The sequence below is a fragment of the Chiroxiphia lanceolata genome, chromosome 3 (genome assembly GCF_009829145.1).
Source record: "Chiroxiphia lanceolata isolate bChiLan1 chromosome 3, bChiLan1.pri, whole genome shotgun sequence".
Taxonomy (NCBI): Eukaryota; Metazoa; Chordata; class Aves; order Passeriformes; family Pipridae; genus Chiroxiphia; species Chiroxiphia lanceolata.
In genome coordinates, this window is record NC_045639.1 from 98,166,510 (window position 1) to 98,191,302 (window position 24,793).

At 39.1% G+C, this 24,793-nt stretch overlaps 1 protein-coding gene across 14 annotated transcripts in view; it reads right to left on the reverse strand.

Annotated features, from left to right (window-relative positions):
- Nucleotides 1-24,793, reverse strand: part of MYT1L (myelin transcription factor 1 like) — a 322,542-nt gene that overhangs the window by 160,787 nt on the left and 136,962 nt on the right. Inside the window, exon 1 of one of the 14 annotated variants that reach the window (XM_032682430.1) lies at nucleotides 1,186-1,242. The exons of the other annotated variants lie outside the window; for them this stretch is intronic. The gene's annotated coding sequence lies outside the window, so the exon portion shown is untranslated. Of the gene's footprint in view, nucleotides 1-1,185; nucleotides 1,243-24,793 lie in introns of those variants that run through there. 14 annotated transcript variants of the gene reach the window in all.

A 24,793-nucleotide genomic window follows, 5' to 3' on the forward strand; every position in this document is an offset into this window, starting at 1 on the left:
TGATATAAATTGTGTCCCTAAGACAAAAGTTAGTGCAGTTTTACTCTGCGGACCAGTTTATTAAACATAGTCTATTATGTGCTTTCAGTTATAAATACTGAATTCCACAAACTTTCACTGTTAATCAGCATTGAGAAAGAAGAAAATATGTGAAATTAAGTAAGCTACTAGATTCTACAGTTATTTTAGAAAAAGTTTTTAATTACCATTTAGTGAAGAAGAATCAAAATACCTGGAGTGTATTTTTAGTAGCCCACTAAATGCAAGGTGTAATAATGAAAATATATTTAAGGTTATGTTTTCCTTGTGACAGTAAGACACCGATATTGTCTGTTTGCTTTGAAAGTATGAGTTTCCTTCCATAAGGTTTTAAGCAGCAAGTTTTAAACATGCAACAGAAGGCATAACTGCCCTTACTACATTGTTTTGGTGTCAGTGCAAAACAACATTCCTTTGTTCTCACTGTCTACAGAAACAACCATATGTATTGTTATATAACTAAGAAGCTAAATTTAGAAAGAAATCTTAATTTGGGCAACAATACAGACTGCCCCCCATCTTATCTTGAATCACGTGGAAGTATGTAAGTGGACTTTCATGCTGAAACAAAGTACACCCATGTATAATTAATCCCAGGTTCAGGCTAGGGGTATTTTCTTCTTTTTCTCTATTACAAAACCCCTCAACATTATAATACATCAAAGAAGAGCTTTAAAATGCAGGTTAACTACAATATTTTATAGCATTTATCAATGTACTTTACAGAAAAGCAGATCTCAACTCTCAAATCCTAGTGTGGAAAACATATTACCATAAAAACTTTTAAAGCTTATAATAAAAAAAGCAACGTGTGTTTCTCAGACATACAACTGGTGTGCAAAACTGATCTAGTACAACACATGCCTGGGCATCTCAGCACATGGGAAGAATGCACCTGCTGCTTTACAACTTTTTGTGCTCCCTTCTCACTCAGCTTCAAACAATTGGAAATACTCGTGTGGAGGTAGACTAGATAGTTACCTCACCTTCTGTATTAGTGTTTTGGTGATGCTTTCTTTTTCATGGCAGAAGAGTTTTTTATAAGTTTGAATTAAGATCCAGACGTTAAGAGTTTTTGCACGGTACAAAGTTTTTTTTAACCTTGCCATACCCCAATTACAAGAACTTCTCTTGATTCTGACTCACATTCAGCTGGGAGACCTTCCTGGCTACATCAGCATGAAGATAGCTTCCCAGATAGCAATATTCCACATGTCTATGTTTCAGGCTTCTTCAGGGTATCTGAGGACTAGGAATAAGGCAACATCAGCAGTGGTATCTATGTTCTAAGCTCTCTTGTATCCTTTAGAAAGGTCTTTGTAGCACTTGGTGCATGTCCCCCTTTTATTTTGCACAAAGCCCTGAATCACTACTGAACCCTACATAAAAAGCCCTGTCTGGTCCTCTCCTTCAGCTTCCTGTGACTTTTTCTGTGTGACAACTGGATATTTGTGATGTGAAAGGAAGAGGCAGAGGCACCACTGAAGCCTAGGCAGGGACAGACATACCACCACCAAAGCTAGGTCACTGTCTCTGAACAGCACTGGTCATCCACAATCTGCATTACAAGTTCACAATGTCCTTTAAATTAGTCACTAACTAGAATATGAAAGACCAACTTCCTGGTTCTCTGTTAAATTTAGTAGTGACACTAAAGAGATGGCATACGTACCTCTAGACCCCATCCCAGCAGAGATCGAGGTTGTCTTAATCCCTGGAAGATGGCCTGTGACAAAGCAGTTGGAGACTGACAAATCCATCACCACATTCATCACAGAGCACTGTGGAGCCAATGTACTACATGGCTGAAACCCGGTGGTGGTGACAGGACAAGGCCTGCCAGCACTCCCCAAAAGACTGGCTCAGTTCCAGTCTCCCACAGCATACTTCTGGAGAAGCTTGCAGCTCACAGCTTGGATAAGTGCACTCTTCCCTGGGTTAAGAACGGATGGATGGCCAGTCCCAGAGAGTGGTGGTGAACGGTGCTGCATCCAGTCGGTGGCCGGTCACAAGTGGTGTCCCCCTGAGATCAGTGTTGGGACCAGTCCTGTTTATTATCTTTACTGATGATCTGGATGTGGGATTGAGTGTACCATTAGCAAATTCACGGATGACACCCAGTTGGGTGGGAATGTTGATCTGCTGGAGGGTAGTAAGGTCCTGCAGAGGGATCTGGACAGGCTGGATTGATGGGTCAAGGCCAATTGTATAAGGTTCAATAAGGCCAAGTGCCAGGTCCTGCACTTGGATCAAAACAACCCCATACAGCACTACAGGCTTGGGGAAGAGCGACTGGAAAGCTGCCCAGTGGAAAAGGACCTGGGGGTGCTGGTCAAGAGCAGCTGAACACGAGCCAGCAGTGACTGACTATAAATCAGAAATAGTGTGGCCAGCAGGACCAGGGAAGTGATTGTTCCCCTGTGTTGGGCACTGGTGAGGCTGCACCTCAAATCTTGTGTTCAGTTCTGGACCCCTCAATTCAGGAAGGACATTGAGGTGCTGGAGTGGGTCCAGAGAAGAGCAATGAAGAGGTCAAGGGTCTGAAGTCTTATGAGGAGCATCAGAGGGAGCTGGGGTTCTCTAGCTTGGAGAGGAGGAGGTTCATGGAGACGTTATTGCACTCTACAACTACCTGAAAGGAGGTTGTAGCCAGGTGGGGACCAGCCTCTTCTCCAAGGCAGCTTGTGATAGGACATGAGGACAAAATCCCAAGCTGCGCCAGGGGAGGTTCAGGTTGGACATTAGGAAGACATTCTTCACAGAGAGGGTGATTGGACATTGGAATGGGCTGCCCAGGGAGGTGGTGGAGCCACTGTCCCCGGAAGTGTTTAAGAAAAGACTGGACATGACACTTAATGCCATGGCCTAGTTGACATGGTGGTGTTCGATCATAGGTTGGACTCAACGGTCTCAGAGATTTTCCCCAGCCTAGTTGATTCTGTGATTCTGTGTGATTCTGAACACCAGAACCCACACAATTCACAGTGGCCTACTGTGCAATTCATGTTCCATGTGAGCATTTAACCTCTGTCTCACTGTAGTCTTTGGAAGGCCCTAACCTATTTATTGACAAATTTTAGTACAACTTGAATGGGCATAGTCCCAGAAACAAAAGTGATGAAAATCCAAACTGTAGGTATATCAGGTAGGTCATTCCTCTACATCCCACTTGGTATCTCGACTGTTAACTTACCTACTTAAAAGCTGAAAATGTCTCTCACCATTCCTTCTAAATTTCTCCTCCTCCCAACAATTATATCCCACTTTTTTCTACTAACTGTCCTTCAAGCTTAAACTCTTCCAGGTTTTACCATAAAAGGCAGGACAAGATCATCCAACCCATGCTGAATTTCCCCCCTCATAAACTAATAAGAAACAACACTGAACACTTAAATTTGTTCTCTCCTGTATTCTCTCCTATCTGTCTGCAAGGGTTAGGACACATTTTACAGTGGAAATGGACAGATTCCCAGTCCATGCAACTGTTAAAAAAGTAAGTTTTATAAAATACAATTTAACTGCACCCTGGGCTCCTCTGCATGAAGGCTTATGCATCTCCACCATCTATATTCACACACATCTTTCCCTATCCATCTGTTCCTGTTTGGCCTTCCTCCAGTATTCATGCTAAAAGTATGGCTCTGAACCTGCGAAAGCAGTGAGTAGGCACCACTGCTGTGCTCACCACCTAGCATGGAGCAAGAGACAGTTGCCCCCAGCACCCGCTAACTTTGAGTGCCTCACTGGAGGATGTCACCCAGCCACATTCCAGCATTTCTCCTCCCTCCACATGCTCCCTGGTTCTGATGCCAGATGCTTCTCCTCTATCCTGCAAACATAGTCTTGGTCCAATCACTCTTTCAGTGTCATCTGAGGATGCTGTTTTACATATCAGAAGCTAAGAGCTTGACCCAGAATGAGGGTATACTATGATGGCATTTGTCTTCTGGGCTGAGAGAAGAAATGAATAAATTTAAAGTTAAAATGTCATTATGTCCAGAAAATAGCCCTACTGGTTTTTTTGTAAAATGTTTTTAAGAAAACAAACATTACTTACTGCCAGATACAGACATACTGTTAACAAGGAGTAATATTTTAAAATACATAATTTATCCAATTTCTTATACAAAGGCTGTAGGATAATTTCAACAATGTGAAGTTGGGGAAAGGTTTGTTTGTGAGAGTATATCCCATCTTTGTCCCATTTTCGTCTTGTGCAATCAACACCTAAAAACTGTATTCCTTATATTTCTTTTCTTAGTATAGCCTTCTCCCCAGTTCCTGAAACTGAAAAGACACAAAAAGATCAGCAATGTTCTGCTGCTTCTCATTGTCCAAGTTGTGCTTTTTCTCACTGTCTAGCATTTTAAGGTCTTTCCCAAAGTGCTGGAGTAGGCTTTTGGAGCAAATACCAAGAAGTCTGTGTCTTTACCCACATCATGGAGGGCAGCTGGAGAAAAAATTTAGCTGAAAATCTAGCTGTGATCTAGTGGATATCTAGTAAGTGATGGTGGTCTCAGGTTGTGAGGAACAGGTCATCTCGTGTCTGGGTAGACCAGACTGGAAGTGGGTGATGGAAACCTAGGACAGGCAGCAGTGTCTTACTGCTGGTCCAGGACTGCAGTTTACCTGACACCAGAGGGAGGTGCCTTACTGCTCCTGGGTGGTGTCCCTAGGAAAACCGGTGATTCAGTACTTTTACTGGAAGTACTATTATCTGCACATAGCAAGAGAACTTTCCACCTTCCAATCTTCCAGTGAAGTGTATGGTTGTCCAGTAAAAGTCTCTCCCAGCATTTTGCCACCTACAGGCTAAATGTCAGCCTCCTGGGGCCTTCCTGGAATGTCAAACGCTTCCCTGTCCCAAGCAAAAGTTTCCCTTCCTGACCTTGTGTGTTTCTGTTAATTTCCTGGTTCCAAATTAGTTGACTGTCAACTGCCAGCCCTACTGGGCCAAGCAAACAAGTTACTTCATAAGGAACTTTTTTTGCATGAGTTTGACAGTTCTCCAACCACAGAAGGACCGTATGTCCTCCAGGCACCACATGCTCCAGGTTACCAGCTGCTGCAGTAGCGAACCTGACACAGCAATACCACAATACTGTAAAGGACAGGCAGGAATTTTCTGCCTAGACAATGGGATTTTTGAAGAAGGATACCATGCATGAAAACATCAAGTGCCATAGGATAACACGGAAGTGCATGTCATGCCAAGTGGTCTTGTACTGGTAACCTCAAGGGATTTTTTAATTAAGTCCATTAAAAGGTTAAGAAAGGTACAGAAGAGTTGGTGCTCAATATTTTGTGGAAAATTAATAATAAAGTCAGAAAATGCAACAGGAAAACACAAATAGCCATACAGTGAGGAATTCTTGAAAAATGCTCTGTCAGGAAGGGGTGTGTGCAAATCTACACAGATATGGGCAAGGATTGCAAAATCTTTGGCTGAGACTGACTATAAATCAGAAAACATTTTACCATTGTTTAATTATGCAATCCAAACCAAAATAATTTGAGGTAAGAAATCAAATCTATATCTGAATACCCCTAGAATTTGGATTAGCTCATCACTGAATCTGATTCACACATGACAAAGTCTTCATAAAGTAGATAATCCTAAACTTGAGATTTTGTAAGTGAAACAGGAATCTTGGGAAGGGAAAGTAAGAGACTTTATAGAAATGAGGTTAGTGAGAGACCAGGCAAGACCTGATCATCTGGGAAATGCAAATTCCTGCACCGAGGCATTAGAAAAGTCAAGCAGGTGACTGGTTGATAAGCTGCTTTGCAAAGACCCAAGGCTCCTGGTGGACAAGTTGACCCGAAGTCAGCAATGCATACTTGGGACAAAAAAGGCCAACAACATTGCCAGGAGCTTATTGGAAGTGATCCTTCTCTACGCAGCACTGGTGAGGCCACTCCAGGAGTGCTGTATCCGGTTCTGGGCTCCTCAGTACAAGAAACACATGGACATAAAGTCTTGGAAAAGTCCACAGAAATGATGAAGGGATCTGAAGCATCTTTCGTACAGGAGAGGCTGAGAGCTGGGATTGCTTACCCTGGGAAACAGATAGTTTAGGAGCATCTTATCAGTGTATATAAATGCCTGACTGGGACATGCAATAAAGAGGCAGCCAGACTCTTTTCAGTGATATCCAGTAACAGGAAAAGAGACAATAGGAACAAGCAATAGGCAGAATACAGAAAATTCCATTTCAACATTAGAATTGTTGGGGCTTTTTTTACTATGACCAAACACTGGAAGAGATTGATCAGAGAGTTGTGGAATCTCCATCTATGGAGACATTCAAAGTCCAGCTGAATATAACCTTGAGAAACCTGGGCCAAAGGTTTCTCAACCCTGAGAAACCTGTTCTAGCTTACCCTGCTTTGATGAGGTAGCTGGGGCTATACCTCCAGAAGTCCCTTCTAGCTGTAACTATCCTGTGACTCTGTAATTCTATATATGAAAATAGAAAGTCTTTAGAAATGTCCATTTTGGAGAGAGTAGATATGTTTTGAATATGAGTTTAGGTTTAAAAATTGTCAGGATGGTTTGAGGGTGGAAGTTAACTATACTTATTATATTTATGTATTAGAATGTACCATAGTATATATTAGAAATATATTCCAATATAACTCAATATATTCTTAAACAAAAGACTGGGTTATCTGAGAATATAACTGGGTTGGTAGCTAAGAGATTTGAGCAAAAATCCAGATTATAATTGCAAAAATTCAAGCCTAAACTGAGAATGTATCAGTTAATCAAAACAGTATTATGTAACAGTGATAATGAGCCTTTAGATACGCAAAATTTAGAAGACAACACACAAGATTTAGAAGACAACGAGAAATCTGTAGCCAGTGCCACATAGACTATTCTTGCCTGGAAGGAAAAGTTTTGAAGCAAAAATGCCAGTCTTCATCATGCAACTGTTCAGTTTTCTAACGCTCTCTGGCATTTCCTCTGAGTTGTCTTTCGTACATTACTGTTTCCTGTTAACGCTTGCAAAGCCGTATAACTTGCAAAGCTCTGATTGCTCCTCGAGTCTTTCGTTTGTGGTGATGCTCCAGCAAAACCTTGACAAAGATTAGGAAGCAGCCCTTATGTGTGAACTGTGTGATCACTGCTTGTAACACGGACCTCAAATATCTTCCAGCTTGCTTGCACTTCGCCATCCATGTGCTTTTTACCTGCCATACAGTACCTACAGTCCTAGTTCTTTACAGCAAGGACTGCATTTCTATCTGTACCTGTCTACTCTAGCTGATGGTAGGCACTGATACCTTTTGTACACAAGACAAGACCAAAATGCCACCGACAGGAAAATTAATGACAATATTTATTAAAGAGTCAGGTGTAATTAATTTATTAATTTGCTACATTAGTTAAGTATTATTAAAGGTTATCTCCTCTAAGACTGCTCAGCTCAGAAATTGTTTAAGAGAAGTGAATGACAACTCTTACTGTATAAGAGCTCTGCTGAAGCCCATTCAAATGACTCATGAGAACCTTCTGAAAATAAAGGCTACACTTTTTAATTTCATACTGACAATTTACACATTAATCCTAAACTGTTCATCCATTATGCAAACTATATAAGCACCTGCCCTCTCCCTGACATCCAAGCACTGCTTGGTACACTACTTCAGACTGTACTAGCAAAATTGAGCTGACCGATATTAAAGAAGTTTTGGAATAAGCCTGAAATCCATTGGTGTATCTTGTCTCTTCATCTGAAGTCTAAAAATCATTCATGTTCAAAAGGGTATTGGACACTCTTGCAGAGGCAGACAATTTAACAAAACTAGCCACTGTTCACAGCCAGGATACATTCAGATTCTCTCTTCCTTTTGTTATCTTTAGTAACTAACAAACATTCATAATAGGGATTCTGAGCCTCACACAACTCTTGGGTCACCTAACACAACATTTTTGGTTTCACTGGTTGCATTAAAGATTGTGGCAAACAATAAGCTCACCTGATGCAAACCAGTGGGAACTGTTTAAACTGCGATCTTTAGTGTTTCTGAGGCAATTCAGAGGGGTTGAGCTGCCATTATAGTGAACTGTGCGTTATGTATACTTTGGTTTCTTTGTTTAATAAAAGGCAAACCTTCTGCTGCTTCAGAAAAGTCAATGAATGTTTCGTGTAAAAACTACAGGAGGATATAGTCCTGAAGCACTTTGCAGCTGTTAACTATATGTTTTTTCTTTTTCCTCCCAAGATTGTGCTTACAAACAGTAGTCAAATACTACTATTGCTATAATTGAGACATCTGTTAAAAGAGTAAAAACAAAAAGCACCACAGTAAACCACATTTTTTTAAAACAATTCTAGTCAATGGTAGAAGGACAAACGAGGTTTTACAAATAGATAAGGATCAGGAGATTTTGAGGGAGTCTCTTGGTGTGATGGATGGAGGCGAGTTGCTGACAGATGAGGCACAGAGTGCTGCAAAGCTAAAAGATTTCTTTGTCTCAAGTATGTTCACTAGGGAGAAAGAGGGAAACATGCCAGAATCAGAGAGAACTTTCCTGGAGGCAGAAAATGAAAAATTAATGAAATGAAGAGTGACACCAGAATAAGTAAAAAGAAATCAGTCAGTGGAAAGAAATGCACAATTCTAGTACTGGATGGCCTGTATCCCAGCATTCAGAAAGATATTGTATATGTACATTTTAATTAAGTTGGGAAATAAATTTATTACCATAAGTAGAAAAGGCAGATGAGTTATCACACTTACCGACTTCATTAGGGGTTAAGGTATGGATAAAAGGAGATTTACAGGTAAAAGACTTTAGGATGGTGTGGATTAGGGTACAAAGAGCAGGCAGCTCTGAAATAAGCCAGACTCTGAGCGCTGCCTGCAGTGCTGTCAGTATTTTCACACTGCATGTCTGAATAAATCTATAACTTCTTAGATTAAGTTTGTGTACATAGACATGTGAATAAGGATCTAACACTTAGACCTAAGAGAGGTTTTAGACAACTAAATTATCACACTTAAAAATGATTATCTGTGTCTTTAAAATCTTTACATAGAAAGGTATTGTAGCATCTATATGTATACATTGTTTTGTAATATTCTGAAGTGTAACTGCAATTAAGCTGATGTACTTGCAAGTTACTGAACCAAGATTCACTCAGCACAAACTGAAGACAAGATATACATATAAAGGTATGGACATTTACACCAGACTCAGAATCTGACAAAGAAATATAGAAAACCCCATATTTAACTGTGTAACTAAATTAGTAAAGATAGGGAGCCTGGACAGAAAATTTACAGTTGCTGGACATAATACTTATTATATTGATCTATAAACAAGATACAAAAAACCATGCAGTTATCTAAAGAGAAGAGATCATTAATGACATAAGGACGAGGAAGAAAAAAATTGAGATCAGGGATCAGAGCATTTTGCGCTGCATTATAACCAATATTTTAAAATAAAAACAAATTTCTAGAACTATGAAATTCTATGTGAAAAAGTTTGCCATAAAAAATGAAAACAGACACATAGCCAAACAGAGTTCAGCACCCCAAAGGTCACACTTGGGCTTTGTTAAACCTCATAGCTCAATGTGGGGATTATACTGTATCATCTAAACACCACAGTGAGACGTGGAACCTCCTCATGCTAACCTTGATACCAACCTGTAAGTACCCACTGAACAAATCTACTTTTTACTGGATTCAATTAAGCAATTTGTGTAAATTTGTATTCACACACGTGGCATGAACATAAATCATTACCAATTCAGAGCAGCACCTCATTTCTCAAATGGTAGAGTTGATTTCACAGCATTGTGTAACTCAATACTAGCTACTCAAGTGAAGTGAAGATGCAACAAGTTGAGAAGAATAGGGGTAAAGGGAGATAAAATACTCTCAGATAGGAAAAGGATTATGAAAATGAATCATGTATAATTCATTGGTGTTAATTCAACATTGGTGATGTGCTTTTTTTTAAACCCACATTGATGCAATAAAGTAATATTGATCTCAATTTCTGCAGACTGAAACTGATAACATTTAAATAGAAATTATGGAAGATAGAATGAAAATAATCAATAACATTCTGCATATTGCTACACTGTGCAGATGCTCTGTTGACTGCAATTACAATGCATACTAATTCATGAATATTAGCTAAGTCTAATTTTTTCCTTGTTGGAAAAGTCATTCTCAAAAGTGAAACAAACTTCTTCACTGCAACACCTCATATTGCATCCCCACCACCAGTTGTTCATTATCATGACCGATAACCATTTTACATTTACTTCATCATCACCCAAAAAGTGCATAATGTCTTTGCCTTTTTGCGATATAGAGGGATGTTACTTTTCTTCTCATGTATACATGTTAGCATGTATTTACTTCAGTGACTATGGCCAGAAAAAGAGGCCCGACAATTGTAAAGGTTCGTGACAGTCTTTATGAGGCACTGGTGTCACAGTGTGTGTTTGGCCCTGGAGAGGGTTCACTCTCTCCTACCAAGGAGCAGTCACACTGCTTGTAGAGTTCCTTTGTGCTAGAACTGCTCAGTGTAACAGCAGAGTCAAAGTGTAAGATGAGAATGTGTGGCACTCAGCCCTGCCTTTAAATTCACCAGGCAATCCCTCATACTTGACAGAGACAGCCAAGAGAGAAGCTCGTAGTAACCGCTAAAACATGCCAGCTGTTTATTTGGCTTTTTTCCCTCACAGATTACTAAACAGCACAGACGGAAACAAAGGATTAGGAATGCTCATGATTTCATTTTGCTAGAAATACCACAACTACAAGGAGATATCCTGTATTAAAAATTATTTTAGGTATCACAATTTAATTTTTTTCTATCTATTTCAACTAGAACAATGTCAAATCAGTTAAATAGAATTAATGCAAGCAAATGAAAATCTCTGGGATTTTTCAGCAGAAGGAGAAAGCTTTTACAGTCTAATTCTAAACAGTCACTTTATGGTACACTACCTGCAATAGGTATGCAATATTTGAATTCCTGATATTGGTTTTCACGTTATTTGACAGGGTACTAAACAATCTCATTCAGGCTTCCTTTCCCACAAAAGGTTGGACCAGATGCTCTTTTAAAGGTGCCTTCTTGCCTGGGCAGTTCTGTAATGATTGAAACATTAATTTTTCCATTGCTTTCTAACTGGGTTATCTTAGTACTTTTTTTGCTTCTTAAAAAATTTAAAAGCAGTAAACTGAAATTATATGATAGCGATCAGTGCAGACTGAATTTCTTCATCAAGTAGTGGGGAGGATATAATCTTGGCATTGGAGTGATCATGCAACTCGCTGCTGCTTTAGGCAGGCAGTTAAGGTAATTGCCCATCACAGAGACGCTTACACTGATTGCACACTAGAAAGAGGAGGCAACTGGTTTCCCATTCTCTCATTTACTGATATTAACTTTATGTTGCTACCACCAGAGCTCTGTGTAATGTACGACTCTTTACAACTTTGTTTACATGGCATTAAATATAATTTGGTTACTATAGAAATCTTATCCGAGTTTTAAATGTTCATGGAGAACCAAAACAATCCAAAAAACTAAACTCCATTTCCTCATAAATGAATAGTGTTAGAAGTCAATTTAAGGAAAAGAACAAGCAGTTTACAACCTATTTAAGAGGCATGCTTCAATCCCCAAGTAGTTCTTGGTGCACTAAATGAGAAAAATGTATAGATCTTAATAGAAGCAATTATAAGCAGAAGCTTCTGCTTTCTCATCAAACAAGAGATGCCACTAGAAAAAGCTTTTCTATGTCATGTTGTAATTAAAGCTACTCCTTAAGTATTTATGTATGTGCATAAGAGACAGTGGTCTGGACACCTGCACCTGTGTAAGTAGAATACTGAAATAAAGATGGCTGTGATTTTTAGTCTTTTAATAAGTGTAAATATACATGCAAATGTTAAAGTAGCAAGTAATCAATCCACTAGTCTCTGTTCACATCATAGACAAAGACCATATAAAAACGTGTTCTCATATAACCTTGAGTCATATAACCTCAAGTCATATAATTATGACTCTAAATTATATTGCCACTGCTTTCAATTCTCAGTCTTTTTCCTGGTATTGACAAAAGCACTGCTCATTATAACCACTGACATTCCATTAAAATGGTTCCTCTAAGTAAAAATAGTAGCAATAGCTTTAAAAATGCTTAAGAGAATGTTTTATAAACTACTGCTGACACATAAAGCCAACCGTTCAACAAACTACTACACCAAACATTACACCTCTGTTTTTGGAGACTGCTAGAATTCACTGACCAAATGAAGATATCTATAATACAGTACACCAAGCCCATAGCCCTAAATGTCGGTGATGTATATTTGATGATTCTATGATTCTAAAAAATCTTCAATCTGAGTACATTCTATTAACCCAAAGAATACAGAAAACAAAACATTTACAATGCAGTAGATCATACTGATTTGGCATGTCATTATATTGAGCTCTTATGTCACAAATGCATGGTTTTATCTTCTATCCAAGCATATCTGAACACATTACAGACACGACACAATTTTCTTGGAGATAAATACTTAGGTGTACAGCTGGATCATCTTACCAATAGTGTACAAATGAGAACCATAAAGGAAGATGTTTGGTGCTAAGATGTGGCCTGTTAATGTAACAGCAGAGGCTAATTTCTAAGTAGAACAAGGATTTGGTTCTGTTCCTATGCCTTCAAACCTGAAGTATTTTTGCTTGTAACAAGATTCCTTTGGTTCAAATGATTGCTCACCATGGCTGAAATTACTGTTGGTACAGAGCCAACACACAAGTCTACCATTCTCATTTTGGTTTTACTCCTTTGTGCCTACAACTCGGTAAAATGCTGTTCAGACACAAATTCAGGAGCTCCTTAGTCACCTTTTTGCATCAACATAAAACGTGTTTTTTCACAAATAGCAATAAAATGGTTTTCCAGCTTTTATCCTGGACACATGGGTTTTCAGGTATTGAGTGACAGCACTAGAGAATGAAGTTTGCTCAAGAAGATTTCCATAGGCAACATATGGCACTTTTTCCGAGATTATGTCAGCAGCATGCTAAGTTCTTGAAGAATGTCCTACTGATTTAAGAAAGTAATTCAGCTTCAACCTACCTTAATCATTGTTAAAGGCAAAACAATATAAGTCAAATACAGAAATTATGTGAGATGTATATGTGGTCTCAGTGCCTTATCCACCATTTTATGGAAGCTTCCTAAGCCAAAAAAAGCCCCAAGTCAGTTTTAACCCTGACCTGATCTGGTTTTCTAAAAAAAGACCATTAAAAAAAATTTAAAAACTGAGGACCGAGGTCTCAGAATTAAATTTACAAAAAACATCATAAACCATCATAAAACTTCCTATGTTTTAGAGAGGAGCAGCAGAACACCTCAGCTCCACCTGTAAGCTCCATTTCTTCTCAAAATACCACAAGATGGTTCTGGTGGGTTTGGAAGTGTCCCCTGATCACCACTTAGACTTGTGGTTGACATTAGGCTGTTAGGCTTAACTGGAACAGAGGGCTGGCACACAGAGGGCAGGCAGTGCCAAACAGGCAGCCATTCTCTGCAGCCCTTGCCTGGTTTGTGATTAATATGTTCTTTCTTCAGTAATTGTGATATGCAGTAGATTAATATATTAGTTTAATGCAAAATATGTTGATATAAAATGAGGGCAGAGAGGATATGACTGTCTCAACACATCTGGTGCGCTCAGGGACACAGAAAGGCCAAGAGTTCAGCTATCTTGGAGCAACAAGAGTGAAATTCATAGAAAATTATACAGATATTTAAATGATACTGAGGTTTTCCCTGCCCAGGACCGTCAGGCTCCTCCTCCACGTCACTCAAACTTCTGACAAGGCTCTTGGACTAGATTCGACTTACCTCCTTGGACCTTACAGGGAAATGCCTCTCACAGTAGATTGTCATGATCTCCACAGCATGGCACATTTTTCTAATGAACATTAATCAACTTTGAAATAGCTAACACTACTGAAATGTAAGTTATGCCTATTTGAACTGAGCTGAACACAATAGAATCCACTTACTGGACTACTGTTGGAAGCTCCCAAAAATTCAGTCAGCAATGCTTCAGTCACACTTGGTTAATACTTGAGAGTTACCTTTGTAAGCACTTTTGGAAGAGAAAATTTAGTTTCTGTTACCCATGGTTGGATCTTAGAGATGAAAATACACAGTGTCTCTCTTAGCAGCTCAATCTTCATTTAACAACCTCACACTCCAGAAAAAGTCAACCATATTCAACAACAAATGCAGAAAATCACTTTACTGCTCAACAGTGGTCACCAAGCTAAAGTAACAGGTGCACTAGAAATGCATACAATATAAAGTAAGACGTGGAAGACCTTACTCTTTTCTACTGTTTTCACATCTGTTCAAAATTGCCATGCCTGTTAAGTGACAGGGCACACATGGTGGGGGGGAAGCTGCAGTCACCACTCACTGTCCCCCAGTAGAGACAGAGCTGTGTGGTGGTGAGGACAGCAGGCAGACCTGGGACCGCCAAGTACCAACCTCAGGCCATATGTAAACTTGCAGCATGACACAGGACTCCTCATTTCATCTATCTTTATAGCAAGGGAATAATAATACTTCCTTTATCCTGGTTTTCCTCCTATCTTAGTCTTCAGATAGCAATATATTTGTGCAGGTAGCATTTTTCAGCTCTGCGCCTGTAAGGCACAACAGGACACCAATCTCAGTTAGGACATACATATTCTTGATATTTTGAAGAATAGTAATTATACTTTTTTTCATCAAGCTGTACTTTTTCCTCTTTCTTTAATAAAAATATACAATATTCAGCTGAGAAAGAAGGATCTTATTCATGTCTCTCTGACATGGGAGCACAGCTTGGTCTCAGACATTGTTTAAAACTATTCAAAGCTATTCAAAACTGTAACAGGCTGGCTACAGCCCCAGATCAAGTGCTATATAAATTCAGCCTTCTTTTCCCTGTCCTGGAAGGTTCAGGAACATGCTAGATGGCCTGACTAGACTTCTTTCAGTTCATACTCAGAAGAGTCTCTAATTTCAAAAATCTGGGAAATTTCTTGTTCCTTTGTAACAAGGGAGCACTTCAGAATTAGTAACAGAGCTTTCAGAGGATATAGGTAAATATTGAAAGCCAAGGTTTAATTTTTTTTGTAATGAATTGAAATTAAAATTCTGAAATCTTTCAACTTGTTCTGAAGAATACAAGTGATGATGCTCCTAGAGGATTCAAATGAAAACACACAACAAATATATAAGTGGTTATACCTGTATTTCTATTTTACTATCTGTTCTTATTTTACTCCTTCAAAAAACATACAACTATTGCACAAAAATTTTTGTCACCAGATGGGAACTATTATCTCCCTTTTCCATGACGGGAAAAGTGAAAAGGTATAAAGGAAGACAAAATTCAAATATCCACAATTATAAAGTTATACTGCTCAGAAAAGTCTCTTCCCAACCACGAAAAATTAACAGTCTGGCAGCATGGATTAATTATGGAGTAATCTACATGGCTCCAGTGACCCTTAACTCCCAATATTTTGAGTATACACAGTGTTTGCAGTTACATATGTAAACATTAGCTATCTCCTTAGAGAGTAGGTGTTCTTCTTAAGAAGAGTACATATGGAAACATGCTATAGAAATACAGAGAAAGATGCTTTAGAAATTTCTGTAGTAATATCTTGATGTTTAAATATATAATGCTGTACAGACTACACCAGGCATCTGTTGTGGGTTAACCCTGGTAGGCAGATAAGCACCACACAGCCCTTGCTCACTTCTCCCAGAGGGATGGCAGAGAGAATTGGAAGGGCAAAAGTTAGAGAACTTGTAGGTTGAGATAAAGAGAGTGTAATAAATACATTAAAAATAAATAAATAAATAAACAAACAAACAAAAAAAAAAAAAAAAGAAAAACAGGTGATGCAAAGAAACCAAACTGCTCACCACCAGATCAATGAGCAGCCAGCCCCCAAAGCAACAGCAGCCCTGGCAAACTTCCCTCTCAAATTTCATTGCTGAGCATGACACCATATGGTCTGGGATATCCTTTTAATCAGCTGTACTCGCTGTGTCCCCTCCCAACTCCTTGTGCACTTCCAGCTTACTCACTGGTGAGGTAGCATGAGAAACAGAGAAGGCCATCATGCTGTGCAAGCACTGCTCAGCTACAGATAAAACATCAGTGTGTTAACAGCACTGTTTTGGTCACAAACCCAAAATATAGCTCCATACAAGCTGTTAAGAAGAAAACTGACCCCACTGCAGCCAAAAGCAGTACAGTATACATTTTGCTACTCCCTTGTACATTGAACTTGGCACACCCTCTGCTAGCATTGCCTACATCTGGTAAACAAAAGGTGCACAGCACCATCCAAACATATCAACTGTGGTGGGGAAGCTTTATCACTGCACTGGGATGGCCACTCAGCAAGACTCACTCACCGGAGCGTTGTGCCAATCACATCATTTCTACTTCTAGTACTTGCTCATGCTCAAACAAGTCTTATGCTTTGCCTCATGGTCCTGGCAGCTCCAGGTCAGTTTGGGTTCTTCTGCTGCGGGACGCACTGATTTGCCCATATCATACTATCTTAGGCCCATATAAATGCAAACATGCACAAAGAAGATGTCTCTTCCCTCCTGCATGAACATTGAGGAGCTAGCAATCACAGAATCACAGAATCACAGAATCATAGAATATGTCAAGTTGGAAGGGACCCGCAAGGATCATTGAGTTCAACTCTTAGCCCTGCACAGGACCATCCCCAAGAGTTACACCACGTCCCTGGTAATATCATCCGAATGCTTCTTGAACTCTGTCAGGCTTGGTGCTCTGACCAATTCCCTGGGGAATCTGTTCCAGTGCACAACCACCTTCTGAGTGAAGAATCCTTTTCTAATATCCAACCCAAACCTCCCCTGACACAACTTCAGGCCGTTCCCTTGGGTTCTGTCACTGGTCACCAAAGAGAAGAGATCAGTGCCTGCCCCTCCTCTTCCCCTCACAAGGAAGTTGTAGACCGCGATGAGGTCTCCTCTCAGTCTCTCTTCTCCAAACTGAACAGACCAAGTGAGTTCAGACACTCTTCATACGGCTTCCCCTCAAGGCCCTTCATCATTTTATGGTTTTATCCCTCCTACACCAGCTATCAGGTAAGGCTGAGGAATCAATCCCCATCAAGCACACTTCTTCCTGTGATGTGCTAAACAACATTCAGGCTTAGCTACACATCTGGATCTGCACAGAACATCCTGAACAGAACAGTGCAACATGTCCATAACCACTCCATATTCATGAGAGGTTGAAGCACACGAACAACAGTGAGACTGTCCACCTCAAACGTGATCCACATCCCCTAATCCTAAACTGGGAACTCCAATATGACAAGGTGCTAAGGCATGGAGGTGCACCCCAAAAGAGATAGGTTATTCTCAAGGTTTTGTATCTTCTTGGAACACAGTTATCTGTCATTCATCCTCGCCTATTAGTAGACTTAGACCTGTCTGGTGACTTAAACACACAATCAGCACGTTATTGCTACAAGTCAGTATGTACAGCCACCATTCTTATAGCAGTGCTTCTGAATGATGCCTGTTTGCCATTTGCATTTTTTTACTTTATTTAAGAATTTATTACATTCTAGTCCTGATATAGTCCATGCTTCAACACAGTGCTGACAGTGTTCAGAAGGCCAGGGTCACCCGTTTCAGGGTGACCAGTCTACAGTTAGCACTGTGAACTAAGAGTTGCAAAGGGTAGGGACATCTGACTAAAAGGTCCCCATAGCCAACTCAGTCACCACTAAAGAGTGCAGAGGTTGTTGTGGGCACACAGGGTGTTAGAGAAGCCTTCAGGGCTATGACCCCTGCTCTGGAGGTTGGCTGTAGTGTTCCATAGCACCCACCATGGGAGCAAGGTACTACACTGCCTGGGGGTCAGGCTCCACAGTGCTGGGCCCATTGGCGGGGGGAGGGCCCAGGGAGAGGCCAGGCGGAGCTACCAGGGCTGTTGGGGCCCTCAGGGCCTAGACAAGAGCTTAGTAGTACTCTTCATCAAAGACTAAGCTTATTCAAACAGGGTTTTATCAGCTCACAAAGCAAAGCTTCTTTTCCTCTGATAATTCAAAATTGTCAAAAACTCCTGAAGACACTGGCAATCAGAACCTGTATTTGTTGACAGCTGAATTTGTTTACTCCCTTTTTAGGACCTGCTAATGGCAAATTATTACAGAGAGAAGTCAGAAAGCATGAGGATGAGAAAGTATTTTGGACAACATAAGCTGCTGTTACCAGGATTACAGCATTGCCATGAATAACATCTTCAGGCTGTCACAAGAATAAGCGTATTTTGCTCTTTTCCTCCTTGTTGTCTAAAACTTCGTCACACACACAGATAAAGTTTGCACCTCTGCTTCCTATTGCAGGCTTCGTTGTAGGTTTGGGTTATCAGCCTCTTTCAACTTTTGATATGCTCTTATTCTTGAACTACTTTCGAGACAGAAGAAAATGTCAAAGCTGCAGTATTTGGGGTAGCGGGTGGGAAGGTAGGTCCATGGACACCTCTTTTCCAAGCTCACTAGGTTTCATATATCATGCCAACTTTCATGCCACATTTTATATTTGCCTCATGCACCAACAGTACAAGGTAATTCTTAAACTCGTCTGTTAGGTCTAAATATACAATCCCATTAACAGACTATATGGACTGGAAATGGGTTTTATAAGTCTCTCTCCCATATTGTATTTTGCAAATACAACCCCTTGTATTTTAATATTGGGTTAATTTGCTGAAGAATAATAATAATTTACATTTATATTGAAGCTTTCATCCTACCGGATTGCTGAATGCTTCCAGTTACACAGATATCGCAACACACAGATGCAGACATCTCTGTGGAAGGCATAAAGTTGGCAACAGCAGAGGAGCCAGGACCTTTAGAGCTTAGGACAGTATGGCCAACCCCTAGACTGATATCACCAGCATAGTATCCTTGAGTTCACACAGAGCAGAATATCTCAGTTTTAAGATATTAGAAGTCCTGAAGCCTACAAACTTAGGCTCATCGGTAAAAACAGATAACAGAAACCAGTCCTGCACAGAGATGAAGTAGCATTTCTATTACAAGTTCCACCAGTGAGGTTGTCCAAAAGAAAAAGAGAAAAAAAGAGTTACAAAAAAATCTCTTTTGGATGCCTAAAAATGTAATTAAATAAGTGATTTGATTATTAGTCTCTTTTTTTTTTTTTTCAGAGAGAATAGGATTGGAGGGGAGAGATAGAGAATGAAGGGGAATGCTTATGAGAAAGTTGATTTTCATCCAAATAAAATTGGAACAAGTCCCAATCAAGTGATCGGTCTGATTTCTATTCAGTTTTGCCAGCCCAAGTGGGTCCCAGTATCACTATTATGCCTGGTATCATGTGATTAGTCTCATTGAGAGAACACAGTTTACATGCTGAAAGCTGATGCTATGAAGCCTTTAGCATACACCTGTTCTTTCTGGAAACATTTCAAATATTTCTTTTGGTGTGGGGGAGTAGTAACGTGAAGCCCTGTTTAAAAGAAAAGCCTTTTTGAGGAAATATTGTTCTTGTAACTGGAAAAGCAATTAATATTAGTTCTGATTTATTCAGTGGAAATTCCTCTTCATATAAGGCCTTTTCCAGCTTTCTGTTCTCCAATACAGATGTCAGTCTCAAACACTAACAGATAACTCTTGAAGTCAGAAACTAGAGATCCTTAAACAATTGCAATTCAGAATTTATTTTTTATAAAATCTTGTTATAATCTTGATGTCACATTTTCAAGAGAGCTTAGCTCCCATCTAGTAAGTAAAGAAGAGCTCAAAAGCTACAGCTACAGTTGTTGGGTTTTTGTAAATCAGTCAAAGATGATGACTGTTGTAGCTGTTCAGATCTTTTAAAAAATGGGCCAAAATTTATGGGAAAGAGTTCCAGGAAAATGCTTTTTCCGTAGGGATTAATTCTCTCCATCTGATTTGAAGTTACAATGGATTGTAGACAATTTTAAAATGGCCATGCCGTTCATGCAGGTGTATTCTTGGTTACAGCCAAGGAAATCCTATGTATGTTCTTACTGTAAGTTGCTGCCAGGAGAGCAGGAGAGGGTAATGGCTATCATTAGCAACAAAAAGCTAGAAGAAATTATCAATAAAGAAAGTCAATGAATCAAAATGTAGGGAAAAGGAAAGAACTAAAAAAGAGTTAAGTAATACCTCTCTCCACTCAATTATTTCCATCTGCATTTCTTATTTAAAAGTAAGATTTTGGGGCCTCACCCTTTCCCACTCGCCTTCTGCCATCAAATACGACAAAGAAAGCATTTTAAAAATCTTTCCATGAATAGTCACACAGGAAGATATCTCTTATGAGATGAGAGAACAGTGTATGAAAAAAGAGTGTGCTTCCATGCAAGAATTCCTCCTCTCCCCATTGTCTTGGAAACTAGCAGTAATTTGTTTCCTTCACTCCCTCTAGATCAGACAATTCAGTAACCACATTACAGGACTGGCAGAAATTATGAATGATCAAAGGTTGGGAAACACCAGTTTTATAATTTTAATGGACATTCTCCTTGCCTCTTAAAAATGAGAAACTGTAAAAAACTTGACTGATAGACAGTGGGAAGTTTCTAAGAATACTTTTCTTTTGCTTTTAATATTTTAATATCTTTTGGTCATGTAATTAAAAACTTACGGCTTTTATAGGGAAACAATCTGCTTGAAGACCACAGTAAAGCTAGGAAGCTGTAAGTGAGGTAAAAAATAATCAAGCTAACTTCTCCATTTTCTACATAAAATATGGATCTCCCCTCAGACAGTGAATGTAGTCTCAAAGAGCAGTCTTTAATTTCTTGAAGGAGTCATTCAAATGTCCAAATACGCAATAGATTTTGAAATTAAACCTAAACACGAACAGTGTAACTACTTCCATTTAAACTTTAAAATAACTTTCTCAGGGAGATGAAGAAGAGCACAAAACCATTGTGAAGGTAATATTAAACAAACATTAGCAGAAATGCATTTGGAACTAAAACAGAGTTCATTAAACTACTGCAATTATTAAAAAGGTATTTTTAAAAAAATTATCCAATTATTCCTTATTCCTCTTATAAAGGTGTTCAGGGACCATTTCCACTATCAGAAGAAATATTATATCATTGATTAAGAGTACTTCTTGCATCTTTCAATGTTCAGCAAAGCTCCTTCTGTCCTGTGAAAGGCAGGTGTTTGATCTGAGAACACATCACTTTAGAAATCTTTCTATTTTAAGAATTTCAAGCCTGAAACTAATGTGGCAGGTTTTAAAGCATTGTTCTAAGTAGATTGTCAGTTATTAATCACTAATGTCACTAATTTCTACTAAGAATGCTCAGAATAGATACCCAGAGGGAAGAAAAGGCCCTAAGGATTTTTTGCTTATTATTTAGGACCAGCAATTCATTTCATTTTTCTCTTAGTAAGTCACAGAGATTTGATTCCAAACAGGTCAAGTTAAGATCCTACAAGGGCAACCCTTTTACAGAAAAATTATTTTCAAAGCTTAATTATTAAAAAAACATGTAGTGAAAAGAATATTAACACTAAATTTTCTTTCTCTGTATCTATGGGTTATCAGTCTTGTGCTTTTTAAGTTTTCCCATAAGCTTTCTATTAGTGGCAATAGACTCTAACAAATCATTTCCAAAGGAGATTATCTTTGTTCTTTCCAAACTCTAAAACTATGTGTTCAGTTTCTCAGGTAGCTTGTAAAAGCCTTATATGCTATATAAAGCCTCCTTCTTAGCACCAGTGGCAGATAAGCCTTCAATTCCACATTGCTGTGATTCTGATACATGACACACAAATACAGGCTTCATTGGCATCAGCATCCAAATAGATTTGCCTTCACCAAATGTGAGGGCAAATGTGTGTGGAATCAGAATAAGTGATTATCTTACGTATTAAGAGTTTAAAAAAAGAAGAGAAGATGCAATAATCAAGTTGCATCCTCTCCCTGCCCCTATCTCAATACATTCCAATGTACTTTCCACTTCTACTTAGCTTCCAAAAGAAAAATCAGAACAAAGAAGCATCTTTTACAGATTCTGCTTTGGACATATCTTTGTTTCCTGGCATAAGGTTTGAAAGTAATGCAGGTGTCCCATAGACTCTGATTTATTTTTTTACCTGAAAGTCCTCTACATGTGATTGTTGCAGTGGTGTAGGCTGAACATAAAGATGCCTTGCTACACTAATATATATGCATTCCCAGAGGCAAAGTAAAGGTATTGGATATTCAGTCTCGAAAATTTTTTTCTGAACCATGGGGTTCCATAGTCCAACTGTCTTCTTTTTCTGATGAAGAATGTATTGACTTACAACTTTATTACACTGAATGGACTGCTGAAGTGGAAAGTTTCTACTTAGCTAGAGCTGCCTTGTGTCTCATAGCTTTGGAATAAGGATGAAAGCAGTTGAAAAGTCCTTCTTATGTATGTTTGTAATGTAAGCCCAGAGACGTCTGTCTTGGAAGCAAGGAAAGACTAAAAAATAAAAAGGCACTGTCATTGTTTTTTTGCTAGAGAAACTGGTTGAACTTACGTCATACAACCATAGGAAATACTTACTAATAAACAGTAGTTGCAATTCTATGGAAGAGAACTGGCCATGGGAAGTGAGGAAACAAGAACAATAAATATAGGAAACAGTCACTGAATATGTACTTTTCTAATAGAGTATGGAGATATGGCATAGTTGAACATTACAGTGTTTGAGGTATAGTATTTATTCCAGAACACCACTATTATTATTATGATATTTAGACTGAAAGGATTACCATCAACTCCCTTCACTCTACGGTTGGTCATATAAAGATCCAGCTAATTGGTATCCGATCCAGAGTTACAGCTCTTATCAGTTTAATTGTGCCAGAGGCTTCTTTTGCAGATATGGTCTGGTAAACTGAACAGGGCCAGGACACTATGGCATGCAACTGTCCACAGTATTTAATTGCCAGTGCACACTTTGGCACTGATTTGAGTCAGGGGAACTATCACTCTTTCAGGCAACACCTCAGCATGGTTTGGAGGGTAAGGCAAGCCTGGGATGGTTCCCAATATGCAATACAGGCAAGGCTGACATGTTTCAGTGAAGAGAAACTTTAGCCATATGTATGTAAGCCATGCTCTGTGCTCTGTCCTCAGGGCCAGACAGGGAGCCAGGGTGCTTTTTATTTATTTTGTATAGATATTGAAACCCATTTTCATCTGACATCACCATGACTCACCTTATTGAAGTCAAAGATTTACAGCAAATGTGTAGAAACCAGAGTATCACCCTACCTGTTGGGTGTGTATTTTGGGGAGTGAGGAGGCATATGGAAGATGTGGCAATAATCTTATTTTAAAAGTAACTTAAGTGGGGTTAGACCTATTTTACATTTGCTCACTAATAACAGAATCTGCTGTACTCTGATTTTTTTTACCTTATTTTTTAAACCTTTTTTTCCTCCTTTCATTCATATAGACTAGCTTTGGTCATTGGCAGCATGGCACAATTCAGTATTACAGTCTGTTCATGAACGAATGTGCACCAACTGTCTGCTTGTCTTAACTTGTTGCCTGTCATATAATCTGCTCAGATCATGTAAGAGTGAGTAGCACCTGTTTGTCTGGCATTCCCACACGTAGATCAGAAAGTAAATATCTCATAGCCCCAGGATGCACAGTAGGTAGCTTTATGCTGAACCTGAACTTTTGAGTATCTTTGATGTTTCCTCTCAGGAAAAAAACCCCTCTGTCGCAAGGGACAATTCCCCACTCTATTATACCAACTCAGAGGTGTAGCTCCACTGGTTAGCAAAATTACACTTTCAGATAGGAAAAATAAAAATCAAAATTTAAATAAAACCCTTTCTGTAATGTTAAGACAAAATCAAAACTGAAGAGATAGAGTGGAATGAGAATTAGTCTTACAGCTTTACTGTTGCTAGTGTGTCATGTATTGTTATTTATTGCTACTGATACATTTAAAAAAATACCTTTTATGTAAAGGATCTCTCCCATTGTTTACATGCACAAGTTACATGTTGCTAATTCAGGCTTCCTGAGGTTTTCTTCTCATTGCTACTGGTATGTAGCTGGGATGATCTCATTCTGATTTTGTACATTTTTATGCTTTGATGGTTTGTTTGGCTTTCCATTCATATTGTTTGAAATACCTGGCTCCTTTTCAGATGCAGAAGCCCTGCTGCTACCATGACACAGCAAGTTTACAATGACCCAAATAAACATAACAGAGGTGGGAATTACATGCTCTATTCCTCACACAGAACCCCATGCCAAAATGACCTTTCTTTCACTCTCCCTCACAGGCACATGTACACAATTACACACAGTTAAGGCTTCTTACATAAACTCAACCAATTAAATTATTTGGCTCTCCAAGCATCAAGAAATTCCGCTGTTTTATCAGCTTCTCTTTGCTGATTCCAGCAAACATCCAGTCTTTCAAGGTGTTTTGTGTTTCCCTCTTCCAGTGCTACTCCACAGACCTCGCCTGTTCCCAAGGGTCCCTTTGGTAAAAAAACCACACACACACACACAAATATATATATATATGAAATCTCAGGGGTAATTACTCCCTCTCTCTGCCTGCCTTGGCTCTTTCCATCACAATCCACATAAACACAACGTGGCTTCACAG